We start from the raw sequence: 14,550 nt of genomic DNA on the forward strand, positions 1-14,550 counted from the left end.
TTTTTCATGTGTTTGTTAGCCATTTGGATCTCATCTGTAGAGAATGTTCTGTTCATAGCCTCTGCCCATTTTTGGATGGGGCCATTTTTTTCTTGCTTTGTTTGCTGAGCTTCTTGTATATTTTGGTCATTAGTCTCTTGTCTGATGTATGGCATCAGAAGCAGCTCGCCAGCCTGTGGTGGCTGGTTTTGGGGGTGAGGGGGGACGGTGAGTTCAGAAATAGTCAAGCCAAGGATTTTCCTTTCCTTTCTCCTTTTGGCCTCTGTTTGCCAGCGCCAGAGTGGATTATAGAAATTTTTTTTTTGTATCACCCTGACCACCCCTTGCTCTCCCTTAAGACCTATGGTTAGAAATCCTTCCCTTTCCCAAGAGTCCCAGGTTGAAAGCTGCTTTTTTCTGTAGCTCACACTGGGTGTTGTCTCTAAGTCGCCATGTTGGTTCCGGCCCCATCAAGCTTTTTCAAATACAGAGATGTGACACTATAGTTACAGTATTAGAAACCGGTGATAAATCACTTAAAAACTTAAAACGCTCAACTTTGCATTTTATAAATATATTTAAAATTATTGAGATACAGTTGTGTCTAAAATATGTAAAGGTTTCCCCATGTCTCATGAATTAATCAGTGCCTCTATGGTTAATATATATATATATATATATATATATATATATATATATATATATATATATATGTATATAATTTTTTTGTCTTTGGATAACAAGATCCTGGATATATCAGATGTGCTAAGTGAAATGAGAGGCATGGGATGGAAAAGAGGACATGGTTGCATGGTTTCAGGATGTGAGTAGATTCCATAGAATACTATCTGTAAAAAAAACAAAACAAAAAAAAACTTTAACAGGGCTTAGACACATTAACTGGAAAAGACAGGTGAGTGGTTGCAGAAGCTGTGTATTGAAGACTGAGCACAAATAGAGAAACTAGTAACACCCCCTACTAACAAGTATGTAATCACACAGACTTATTGAAACTAATGGAGACCTGCACCAGCCACTGGAGCCCTGGGAGCCAGATAGAAGGTGCCTTGAGTCTGGGCCAGGCTGGGGTCTGAGGCAGGAGGAGAGACCCTGTGAGCAGTGAGGGAGGACTGCGTGTGTCATGGCCACTATGCTGTGTGCAGCCTGTACTGTGACTCGGGCACTGTGACATCTCTCTGCCCCTTCCTGACAAACACACTTCAAGTTGGACCAGGAAGCCAGCTGAGCAGTGCTGGACAAACCCTAGGCCTGAGAGGAAGTGTGCCACCCACCCTGTGGCACAAATTAAAAAAAAAAAGCACCACCACTCAGATTAAAGCATAATCATCTTTTATTTTACTTGACTTGTTTTATTTTACTTTCAGCACCACAACCCATCAGCAGACTCCTCAGCAGAAGCAATTGACAGCAGAGCTCCGCAGAAGCTGAGGCCGCGGGTTGAGCTGGATACAGGGCCATTAATTAGTTCCCAGCAGCAGTGAGACTCAGTGTGGGGGCTGTCACCAGGGGCAGCGGATGTGGGCACTCACCAGCCTTCAGAGGGTCTCTGGGTCGTCAAATGCTGGCCGGCTGTGCAGAAGCTGAAGCCCCTGCTTGAGCTGGGCACAGGGCCATCACTTTGCTCCCAGCGCAACCTCTGCAGAGGAGACAACAGGCCAGTGAGACTCAATGTGGGGGCTGTCACCAGGGGCTTCAGTTGTGGGCACTCACCAGCCTGCAGAGGGTCTCTGGGTCCTCAAATGTTGGCCGGCCGGCTGTGCAGAAGCTGAAGCCCCTCCTTGAGCTGGGCACAGGGCCATCACTTTGCTCCCAGCGCGACCCCTGCAGAGGAGAGAACAGGCCATTGAGACTCAGTGTGGGGGCTGTCACCAGGGGCTTCAGTTGTGGGCACTCACCAGCCTTCAGAGGGGCTCTGGGTCGTCAAATGCTGGCCGGCCGGCTGTGCAGAAGATGAAGCCCCTCCTTGAGCTGGGCACAGGGCCAACACTTTGCTCCTAGAGTGACCCCTGCAGAGGAGAGAACAGGCCAGTGAGACTCAGTGTGGGAGCTGTCACCAGGGGCTGCGGTTGTGGGCACTCACCAGCCTGCAGAGGGGCTCTGTGTCCTCAAATGCTGGCCGGCTGGACCCGGGCCCACCTGCCTGTTCGGGAGGGTCCAGAGCAGCAGAAGCAGCAGAGAAGTAGCAAGCCGTTGAGCAGCCTTCGGCCTTTACCTTGGCGCACTGGGATCCAGGTGGAGGGCGAGGCGTGGCTGGCTGCTGGGCCTTGGCTGGAGCGGGGGACATCTTCAGAGGAGGGCACGACGGAGCCAGCAGTGAGGGCAGTGGACCCAATGTTGGGACTCCCCGGCGGCGGGGGGGCAAGGTCAGAGATGGGTGTGGAGGCAAGGTTCCAGTTGGCTAACTTCGCATGCTTGATCTGTAGGGGTTGCCAAGCTCCCGGGCTTGGGCTTTGGCCTCCGAGGCTGGTGGTGCAGAATCACAGTTTCCTCACAAAGCTACAAAGGGATTGCTGGACGGGGTGGGCTCATCAGCGGGTGACGCAAGATCTGGGTCCACCCCATTCGCCGCCTTGGGCTGCTCTGTAGCAAACCTTCCAGTAGGTGCTGGACTTGGGAGGAGAGGGTGTTACTGTTTGCTTCAAATGGCCTGCGTCCTGGCTGGCGACCCTTAACCATTTCTTGGAGTATTACTCCCAGGCCCCACAAATCCACCCCGGGTCCATAGTTGTGCCCCAGGTATACCTCGGGTGCTATGTACCCAGGAGTTCCACACAGGCCTCTCATGGGTTTTTCGAGAAAGTAATGTCCCATTCCAAAGTCGGTGACGATGACCTTGCCCCTATCACTGTCCATCAAGATGTTTTCAGGCTTCAAATCCCTATGCGCCACGCCCTTGTGATGGCAATAATGCATTGCCGAGGTCAGCTGCAGAAAGATTCTTCTGGCCTCCTCCTCCCTCACCAGCGCATTGTTACTCAGGTAGTGCCGCAGGTCTCCCCCACTCACATACGGCATGGTCAAACATAGCCTGCCTCGCCTCTCAATGCTGTCCAGCACCCTCATAATATTGGGATGCTCCAAACCTCTCATGATCGTCTTCTCCTAGCGCGCCACCACCAGTGTTGACCTTCCAGGCTTGCTCATCTTGACAACGTAGTGCCTGTCACTGCGGACATGCCGGACCAGCATTATATCCGAAAAGGTACCTGTCCCGATGGCACCTAGGACAAGGTATCTGGGGACCATGTCCTCTCCCAAAGGAGGGGGCTGGTCCATAGTGTAACCACACTAGCTACACTTACTAAATCTAAAATCTATCTATTAAACAAACAGAACCCTCCCAAACTGAAACCCACCCCTCACCCTAACCCCAAACCCAAAAAACTATTTACAGTATATAAACCCTAGCTAGGGGACGGGGTGTGAAGAGGGGATGGGGGAATAGTAAAGAGAATGGAGGGAGGGGAGGGGGAGGGGAGGGGAAGAGGGGGAGGGGAGAGGTGAGGGAGAGGGAGAGAGAGTAGGTAGAGGGTAAGGTACAGGGAAAGGTGGGTCAAAGAGTGCAAGGGTGAGGGAGAGGGAGAGAGAGATGGAGAGTGAGTGTAAGTGTTTGCGAGGAGAAGGAGGTCGTCTAGCTAGGGTCTGCCACAGGTCACCGAAGGCTTCCAGGGCATGTGGACAAAAACCCCAGGTCCGGCTGCACTTTTTATATGTTTCTGGTTGGTCCCCATCATAATGGCCACCAGGAGGTCACAGCAGCAGGGTGGGGCAGGCATGGCCAAGGTGGGGCAGCAGGGCAGGGCAGGCATGGCCTAGGCGGGGCAATCATGGCCAGGGGTCACGGGGAGGTCAGCCCCAGGTTTTGCCCTTAATGTTGGAAAATCCAGCACCGTTGTATGCTAGGGGTCTCCGGCCCTTATATGTCCCTGTGACCAAAAGTATTTGGCAGTGACTAGAGATGAACATTTGCTGAATCCAAAGCTGTAGGATCCTTCAGAGCATTCCCATAGCTAGTTGGAAAGTCTCTGATCATCTTGCCTCAACACTTGTGCCTCCTTTCCAAATGAAATGCATCCATAAAACTGAAGCATCACACCAGTCTTTAGGATATTTAGGGAACTTAGGAAAGTTGGGAAAACACAAACACACATTTACCCAGTTTTACCATCCTAGAGAATGTTTTTTATTGTTTTTTTAATATTTATTTTTTATTCCCTTTTGTTGCCCTTGTTTTATTTTTGTAGTTATCATTGATGTCAAAATGCAAAGATAGGGAAGGAGGTGGCGGGGGGGAGAGCTACCTGCAGACCTGCCTCACTCCTTGTGAAGCTTCCCCCTGCAGGTAGCTACCAGGGCCTGGAACTCAGTTGGGTCCTTGCACACTGTAATATATGCACTCAACCAAGTGTGCCACCACCCGGAATGACTCAATTCTTTTCAAGTGTTGGCCAGCTGCTAGGGAAATAGATGCTTTAGTCCTTGACTGAGATTTGCTCTTCCCTGTCTCTGCTCAGTCCCCACTTCACCTTGTGACATGAGTGTAGAGCCAAGGGGCTCTGGTGTCCCTGTTGGTGCAGAGACCATGCAGTGAGGGGAAGAGGAGGAGGAGGCAGGGAGACAGACCTGAGCAGCCAGATGTGGGCCTGGGGCGTAAGGCAACAGCAGCCAACAACACAAAGGGCTGCATGCTGCCTCTCTCTCCCCCTTTCTCTCTCTGTTTAATCTTCCTTTTCCTCTGATCTATTGTGTGTGTTCCACCTTCCGTGGTGAGAACCATGTGTCCTATCTGATGATGTCTGGTCTACACTATGGCAACAGCAGGGCTGGGGGCAGGGCATGAGGGGGCACTGTGATGGAAGCCTCCTCCCCTCTGAGCCTTCTGTTTAAGACTATTTCCTTCTTTGGGAAAATATCATGGGTGTTGTTTGGAACATGGAAACTCCAGAGGCTGTGAACTTGAGCTTTGCCATAGAACTGGTACTTGGACCTAGGAAGTGAGGAAATGCCTTGCAGAGATGTGTTCTGAGGACCTTTAGGACATCAGGATAAGTCTTTTTGGCTGTCAGAAGACCCCATCAAGGAGAACTAGGTTTGGCTAACCTTATCCTAATAAAGACCCCGTTTTCTAATCAAACATAGGATGGTTTTAGAAGAAGTGTGTGTGTGTGTGTGTGTGTGTGTGTGTGTGTCTGCAGGTCAAATTGTATCTGTGACTTCACAGAATATTTTCATTTTAGGGACTGTACCCTCACTTCCCAACCTCCCACCCACTTCCACGGCCAAATGTAGATGTCTTATGTCAAAAGGGCATTTATCGAGGACACTTTTTTTTTGCCTCCAGGGTTATCACTGTAGCAGTATGAACCCACTGTTCCCGGCAGCCAGTTTTTCCATTTTGTTATATAGGACAGAGAGTAATTGAGAGGGGAGGGGAGACAGAGAGGGAGAGAGAAAGGTAAATATCTATAGTCCTTTTTTGCCACTTGTGAAGTTTCTCCCCTACAGGTGGGGAGCCAGGAACTCGACCCCGGATGTTTGTGTGGGTCCTTGTACTATGTGTGCTTAATCAGATGTGCTACCACCTATTAACCACATTAGTTTCATTAAGACACATATTTCTGAGTATTCACAGATGCCCTCTTTATATCTCTACATCTTGCCACGTCTTGTCTACAATACAGAGACCTAAAAGAACACTGATATGTAGCAGAAACTGGAGAGTTAGACAGACACAGACCAGATCACAGGACTCTGGAGAAGGAGCTGAGAGGGGCCACTCTGACTGCTACACTACTTGCTGCCTGTGTCAAAGCTGGTACCAAGTCATTCTAATCAATGTGTTCGTTGTCTTCACTTTGTGGAAAAAACAGAAGACAACAACCGATCTCTTTTTGTTAGCAGAAATGCCTACTTAGGTGGTTCCTTCAGAGAAGCTGTGAGGGAAGCATAACAAGAACTTTTGTCAGGCAGGGACTGTTGTGGTGGTGTCATGATTAGACACATGGACAAACTAGGCCAGGCTGGTTTAGTCATGCCAGCTCTGCCCCAGTGAGTGGTGGAGCAGGGTTCTGTCCCATCAGGCTGACTTCAGAGCTGAGCCGGCCTCCACTAGAGACCTGCTGTGTCCCAGGGATTGAAGGCTTCGCTATGTCCTCACTGTCTCACCCTCCGTGGACTGTGTACTCAGCAGGTTCACAGAAGAGGTGACTGCCTCATAGAGCATCAACTGGCAGGGGACACGGAGCCATTTGGGTGGGTCACACTCACACTCCCCTGTCATCTCTGCCACACAGAGCCAGGACCCCAGTGTGGAAACTCTCTCCTGCTGCTGGACTTGCTGTTTGGGAATTTCAGACTCTGCTCCTGTCCCCTGCCCCGCCATGATCCTGAACTCATGGAGGATCTGTGGAGTGTTGTGTGTGTGTGAAGTGAGGAGATGCTGAGGGTGGGGCTGAGGAAGTGAGGCTCCCAATCAAGAATTGACCCTCATCCAAGTAAACTCTTTCCTGCTGCCAAGCTTACTTGCCAAACTACTGAAAGAATAAACTTGCCATAGGTTAGAAAAACAGCTTGTGAATAGATACAACAAGGACGAGCATTCACAATGAAAATAGCACTCTCAGAACAGGAAGAAAACTGCCCAAGTAGACACAGGCTGCTTTGAGGGGGCTCAGCTGACAGAGCGCAGGACTTGCCAGCCTGAGCCCCCAGCTTCAGTAAGAGGTACTGCACATCTCAGGATGGCTCTTGTACTCTCGCTCTCGCTCTCCCTCTCCCTCTCCCACTCCCTCTCCCTCTCCTTTTCCCTCTTTTCCCTCCCTATCTCTCTTTCAACTCATTTTGTTTTATGAGAGAAACAGAGTCAGAGAAACAGAGAAAGGATGGAAGAAAGGGAGAGGGAGAGGCCAGCTCTGCCATATGGCTTTCCCTGGGATTAAAAGAATATTTGGTTTCTCACAGGAAGCTGATCTTCCTGTTTTCCCCAGGGGCAAAAATGTTCAGGATGAAATAAGCCACTTTCTATACAGTATAAACCTTAGTTCCAACACGCGGGTGCACAGTCTTCATTCCTGGAAAAAAAGAATATTTTGAACATGGAACTCTGCTGTTGGGAACTGTATGGAATTGTACCCCTGCTCTCTTGTTAATCACTACTAAATCACTAATCAAAATAAAAAATATATAGAATTTTGAAATGTATGTCAAGTGACGTCCAGTGTTTCATGGGTCTGTGTTGTTTAGCCAATGTGAGCACAGGAGAGAAGTCACAATATGTGAATATCCACTTCACAGACCTCCTAGCAGCGAGCTAGGTGTTAAGGTCTTGAGCTGAAGGAACAGGAAGAAAACTGCCCAAGTAGACACAGGCTGCTTTGAGGGGACTCAGCTGACAGAGCACAGGACTTGCCTGCCTGAGCCCCCAGCTTCAGTCGGAGGTGAGTGTCCCATCAGAGCTAGAAAAGACCAGTATAGGGAAACGTCTTTGCCTCATTGTTCCCAGACATACAGTGACAAGTCTATTTAGCCTGTCCATAAAAAATAATTCTGTAGGCGTAGAGTTCAGCCTACTCCAGAGAAGGTGGGTCATTTTGACAGTTCAGTGTGTACCCTCGTATGTAGTTATGTGAAATCGTCATTACTGGTTTACCCCCCTTAAGTAGGCGGGGGATAGTCTGTTATCATGACAGGGCCAGGGCAGTGACAAAACAAGCCAGCAAACAAAAGCACTTCAGCCCAGCATAGTAGTTCACCTGGACAAGGTGCCGCCTTTGCCTAGAGCACAACCCAAGTTCCAGCACAGCCCCCACTGCACTGGGTGGAGCTTTAGGGCTGTGGTCTCTCCATTTCTCTATCCATGAAGCCCTGGACGTGGAGAAACATACAAGCAAAGATGCGCCATTTCACCCTAGAGACCAGGAGAAATCACACAGTCATGACAAAGTCGCACACGCTGACTCTGAAAGGACCTGGGTTACTTTGTGCACAGCTGTGTTCTTCCTCAGCCTCAGTGATCCCGTGATCATGTGCCAGTTGGTTTCTATTCACTTCCATGCAGTGCTGCAGGTCCCTGTGTCAGTTTGGGCACCAAAACCCCTCTCAATTTCTCTCTGTCCTATCAAATAAGATGGAAAACCAAATGCAAAAGAACAAAGTGGCTTGCAGGGTTCATAGTGCCCTCACTGAGTCCCAGGGACCAGAGTCAACATCATCAACAACAACCAACCGCCACCACCACAAAAATTTAGAAATACCACAATAAATGCTTTTCCTGTGACAAAATTTTAGTAGCTACGACAGCCAGCCCATGGTAGAGTTAGCTCTGCAGGATTAAATAGCCCTCTCCAGAACTTGGTGACTTAGAAGACTCAATAGAAAAGTCCATGTGAGGACACTTTATTTTTTGATCACTGAGTATTAAGTATTTCTCTTTTCTCAAGAGGGAAGAGAAAACACTTGATCCTTCTAAGCTCACTGTGACTTCTTCCATACACACTAGAAGAGCTTGTAGTTTGATTCTTCATTTGAAAGAGCAGGGAGTATGCAATTTCTCAGAGTCCAAACTTTATGCACCAAGTCATCATTGTTTGTTGAGAGCTTCAGCTGAAGCTCAGCTTCATGAGTTGCTTGAATTTGTGTTTTGCTAAGTTGCACCTTAGTCCACAAAATGAGGATTCCAAGTGCATGTTTATGCCTGTAAGAGAGACTCTTTAAAGTGCTGCCTGCATTGGGCCCCTTGGAATAGACCTAAAATAGACCCACTAGTGTTTTCCACTATGGAGACCCTCAAATTTTCCTCTGCAATATTATTGCCTTTAGGGTCATGATTAGTCAGTAATTTATTCTGCTTCATATCTTAACTCTTTTTCAATCACCATGTTCCAGATGATACCATGATGCCAATGTCACTTCCCAGGGCAGACGACCCCACCATGAGTCTTGGAGCCCTGCCTCCTCAAATCCCTGCCCCACTAGGGAAAGAGTGAGACAGGCTGGGAGTGTGGATTGACCTGCCAATGCCCATGTTTAGTGGATAAGCAAGTACAGAGGCCAGACCTTCCACCTTCTGCATGCCATAATGATCTTGGGTCCATACACCCAGAGGGATAAAGAATATGGAGGCTGTCAAGGGAGGGGATTGGACATGGAGTTCTGGGGTTGTGCACTGTGTGGAAATATATCCTTCTTATCCTATAGTCTTGTCAATATTTCTTTACATTTTATAGATTTTTTTAAAGTGCTGCCTGAAGCACCCTGAGATAAAATGTGGGTGCTAGGTGTGAAAAGTCACCAGGACTTCTGCAGAAGGGCCAGGTTCCTGATTGTGTCTGTCTGCAAAACAGTCCTCTCACAGGGAGCCCTGCTTTACTATGAGCACAACCCAGGTTCAAACTCTTGTCCACCAATTGACAGAAGCATCAGTGCTGTATTTTCTTTCCCTCACTTTCTCTTGTTCTTTGCAATTCTGCTTCTTTGGGTTTTTTTTTTTTGAAGTAAAGAACAAGAGTTAGCAAGGAGCAGGGAAGCTCCAGATATTACTAAAATATGTATATTTTATGTATAGATTCAAGAGCTCTGTGCTACTGACTAGACACTTCCTGGCTGGAGGCTTATATTTTAGCTTTGATCTCTTGATTAATCTTGGATAAGTCACTGCACCTTATACTATAGTTATTACAGAAAAGAATGAGAAAACACAACTCAGATGGGTTTAATGAGAACCTCTTTTTGTTCACATCCCTGAAAAACACAGAGATAGAATTAGCTGTAGGAGGATTTATACCTATTTACTGATGTCAAATGGATAAACACACAGATATTAAGCCGAGTAACAAGCCAGGTGAAATGCTGTTCTTTAAATGTCCTAGCCCAGAGTAGGCACTGGCTTCTCCAGTGGGCATCCACCAGCATGTCTTATGTGTAGCTCAGCATAGTGCTGCCAATCAGGATACTTCCATCAGCCAGACCTGCTAGTTCAGAAGCTAAGGTGGAATAATGATAAGTTGCATGGATTTAAGTTGCTCAGTGCCCACTGCATCTAGTTGTTAATATTTAGTGAATGTGTGTCACACATAGGTTTATCCCTTAAGCAGCGCATGAGCCCGTAGCTGTAATATAATCCCCTGACTGTGCCCACTGCTACCCCCATAGTTCTCCATATCTAATAGGTGCAGGTGGGGAAAGGGCTTCACTTCCTACTTGAAATTGGGACATCCCAGAAGAAAAGGGCTGCTGAGGAGATATCAGAGATTGCCCCCAACATATGGATCAACATACTCTGCTACTCAAGGAAGACTGGCCTGAAATGAGAGCATCCTAGAATGTTCCTACCTATGATCAGGGAATTCAGGTTACAGAGTGACATGGATGCATGGGTGATAGAGGCTCCTGTGGTAAATATGAGTAGACAGGTGCCCTAGGTCAGCGTGATGGGGTTTACTGTCCATGGTGTTTATATACTTTTTCCATATTTGGGAGCTGCTCTCTGCCTTGATCCAACTTTTTAGTCCCATTCTCAACTGTGACACCAGCTTACCAGACAATATTGCTAGCCCAGCTATATGTTAGCTCTTGGGCTCAGTCAAAAATTAGTAAAGTCATGGGCCCCTTGGAATATACCTCAAATAGACTTCCTAACTTCTTCCAACATGAAGACCCCAAATCTCATCTGCTATATTCTTACCTTTAGGTTCCCGGTTACTAAACTATTTGTTCTGCTTTATATCTTAATGCTTTTCAGCCACCAAGTTGCAGATGCCACCCTGATGCCAACCCAAATTTCCCTGGGAAGACAACCTCACCAATGTGTCCTGGAACATCACCTCTCCAGAGCCCTGCCCCACTAGGGAAAGAAACAGGCTGGTGTATGGATCACCTGTCAACACACATGTCCAGCAGACAAGCAGTTACAGAAACCAGACCTCCCACCTTCTGCTGCCCTTAAAGATCTTTGGTCCATACTCCCAGAGGAATAAAAAGAATAGGGAAACTCCCAATGGATGGGATGGGATATGGAACTCTGGAGGTGGGGATTGTATTGTACCCCTCACGCCTTTCAATCGTTATTAAATCACTAATGAAAAATTAGAAAAAAAAGAAAAAAAATGGGTGCAGGGTGCAGTGGATTCATAGTGCCAGCACTGAGCCCAGTGATAACCCTGGTGGCAATAGAAAATAAAATACATAAATAAAACATAGCACTGTTTTTTGTTTTTTGTGGTTCTTCATTTCCCCCACTCTTGCATACTTAGTCAGTGCCAGTGTCCTACCCTTCTTGACCTTCATCCTAATGGTGACACAGCACATAAAAGGACACACTCCACAATTTCAGTATCTTCTGCTTCTTACACTCTAGTTTATCAACTGATTATATAATTGTTCTGGAAATAGTTGAAAGACAGATTTGCCAAATATATATATGATTCTTGCTTGTCGATTTATGGCACCTCATTCCCCATATGTAAAGTCTCTGAGCCAATGTCCCAAGAGAAAGGAAGAAAAGTAAAAAAAAAAAGTGGGAACCAGGTGGTGGTGCACCAGGTAAGCACATAGATTAGTAAGTGGATATCATAATACTAAGTGCAAGGATCAGTGCAAGGATCCCCACAAGGACCTGGGTTCCAGCCCTCATTCCTTACCTGCAGCCGGGACCCTTCACAAGTGGTGAAGCAAGTCTACAGGAATCTTCCCTCCTTATCTCCCTTCCCTCTCTCAATTTCTCTGTCCTATCAAATAAAATGGGGAAAAGGGGGGAAAGGGGGCCTCTGGGAACACTGGATTCATGGTGCTGGCACCAAAGCTCCAGTGATACATCTGGAGGCAAATAAATAAAATTAAAAAGTATTAAATGAGTTCCAGGTAAGTATAGAAATCCTCTCATACTTATAAATTTTATATCTCTATTCATCACACACACACACACACACACACACACACACACACACACACACACACACGTCTTGTTGCTGTTATTTGAGATTCTCATATAGGTTCTACAAACATAGCATGACACTGTACATTTCTGAAACCAAAGTTAAAATTCCCAGTGTTGAAAAATAATGTTGTTGAGAAGTCGAAATGAAGTATTGGATTTGTGGTGTGGGGATAGACAATTAAAATGTTTTCTTTGTCTATGATGCTAGGATTTAAAAATGATTCATCAGTACCTTGGGAACACAAACAGAGCTATGCAAACATGTATGTGCTATAATCTAATATGAAAGTATAAAATGATCTGGGGAGACAACATAAAGGTTATGTGAAAGAATTAATGCCTAAGGCTCTGTGGTCCCTGGTTTAATACCTGGCACTATTGTAAGGCAGAATTTAGCAGTGCTCTAGTCTTTTGCTTTGTATCTCTAGAAGCAACCTAGGTGCCCAACAATAGGTGATCGGCTGAAAAAGGTGTGGTATACTACTCAGCTATTAAAACTGATGAGTTCACCTTCTTCACCTCATTTTGGATGGGGCATGGAGACATGTTAATTGAGATAAGCCAGAAAGGGTAGGTTGGGTCTGGGATGATTTCACTCATGGGAAGAAGCTGAGAAATAAGAACAGAAAGGGGAAACACAAAGCAGAACCTGGACTGTGTTTGTTGTATTGCATTAAAGCAAAGGACTCTAGGGTGGGGGTTGGGGGGCTTTCAGGTCTCGGTGCATAATGATGAAAGAGCACCTAGGCTGGAGATGAGATATTTGGAAGAATATACATGTATCAAAAACTGTATGTACTGTAAACCATTAGTTCTCCCAATAAAAATATTTTTAAAAGACTTTAAATAAAAGAAACTAAACAACAAACTTGTGAGCCATCAATCTGAAGACATCTTTAATTTTTTTGACCCCTAAAGATTCTGGCCTCCACCCATCCATAGCCCTAGGATATTGGATCTCTGGATAAAATACAATAAATATGTGCAGGGAGAAAGACAATAACAGTAAAATAAAGCAAAGCACCATTCTCATTGGTGTGAGGTGATAAGTCATTGTAATTTTCATTTCCTGTAATATCATGAAAGGATCTACATCTTTGTCTAATACTGTTGGCTATCAGTATAGCTTCTTTGGAGAAGCATCAGTTTATATCTTCTGTTTGTTGTTAATTCTTTGTTGGTAAGTTGCATGAATCTTTACATATTTTGGATGAAGCCCTTTGTCAAGTGTCTGATTTGCAAATGTCATCTGGGTTTCTAGTCTCTTATTGTCCTTTTCTTTTATTGTGAGATTAATGATTTATAATATAGTTGTTGACACATGAATACACTTTCTCATATAAGATAGGTGTCTGAAAATCATCCTCACTCACACAAATTATGTCCTGAAATGTAATGCCAGACTTTTCTTTCTTTCTTTCTTTCTTTCTTTCTTTCTTTCTTTCTTTCTTTCTTTCTTTCTTTCTTTCTTTTTTTTTGCCTTCAGGGTTATCACTGGATCTGGGTGCCTACACTAGGATTCCACCGCTCCTACACTTATCCTATTTATTTATTTTGGGGTAGGACAGAGAGAAATTGAGAGGAGGAGGAGACATTGTTCCAAGACATGCAGAGACAAGTCTATTTAGCCTGTCCATAAAAAATAATTCAGTAGGCGTAGAGTTCAGCCTACTCCAGAGAAGGCTGGTCATTTTGACAGCTCAGGGTGTACCCTCGTATGTTTTTATGTGAAATCGTCATTACTGGTTTACCCCCCTTAGGTAGGCGGGGGATAGTCTGTTCTCATGACAGGGCCAGGGCAGTGACAAAACAAACCAGCAAACAAACAAAAGCACTTAAGTTAAACATGGTGTTCCTGGCCTGATGAAAGTTTTAATGTTTGGCAATTCTTGATTTAACAAAATTCTTCAGTCTAATATTATTATTTCAGAGTGAGGTAAAAGTAAAAGATTATTTTAAACATTTAAGCTATGAGGTTTATCTTAGCCTTTTAAGTTACTTATCAAAATCAAAGTGTGAAATCCATTAATAAAGTCTTGTACCCACCCTTGCTCATAGCCACTCCAAGGATGTGATAGCTTTGTGATGAGTAAAGATCCTAACAACAAACTTTTAATATTTTACTTAATTTTTAAAAAAATTATTTATTGGGGAATTAATGTTTTACATTCAACAGGAAATACAGTAGTTTGTACATGCATAACATTTCTCAGTTTTCCATATAACAATACAACCCCCACTAGGTCCTCTGTCATCCTTCTTGGTTGGCTCTGTATTCTCCACCCCACCCACCCCAGAGTCTTTTACTTTGGTGCAATATGTTTTACTTAAAATTTTAAGTGATATTAGAATAATGCTAAAGAAATAGTAATCATTTTATCATGTCAACATATTAGGTACTGACTTTCTATAATACACTGGTATATTTTAATAAACAGAGATCCTTCTAAAATCATATGAAGATACTTAAGCCAATTCTAACCATTGAGTCATCAATTCTAGTGAACTTTCTATTTCTTTTTTTTATTGGGGAATTAATGTTTTACAACAGTAGGTACAATAGTTTATACATGCATAACATTCCCCAGTATAGTGAACTTTTAACTTGGTACAAGTTT

At 45.2% G+C, this 14,550-nt stretch overlaps 1 long non-coding RNA gene across 1 annotated transcript in view; it reads right to left on the reverse strand.

Annotated features, from left to right (window-relative positions):
* Window positions 1–14,550, reverse strand: part of LOC132534623 (uncharacterized) — a 487,946-nt gene that overhangs the window by 118,279 nt on the left and 355,117 nt on the right. The gene's annotated exons all lie outside the window — the stretch shown is intronic.

The sequence above is a fragment of the Erinaceus europaeus genome, chromosome 19 (genome assembly GCF_950295315.1).
Source record: "Erinaceus europaeus chromosome 19, mEriEur2.1, whole genome shotgun sequence".
Lineage (NCBI taxonomy): Eukaryota > Metazoa > Chordata > Mammalia > Eulipotyphla > Erinaceidae > Erinaceus > Erinaceus europaeus.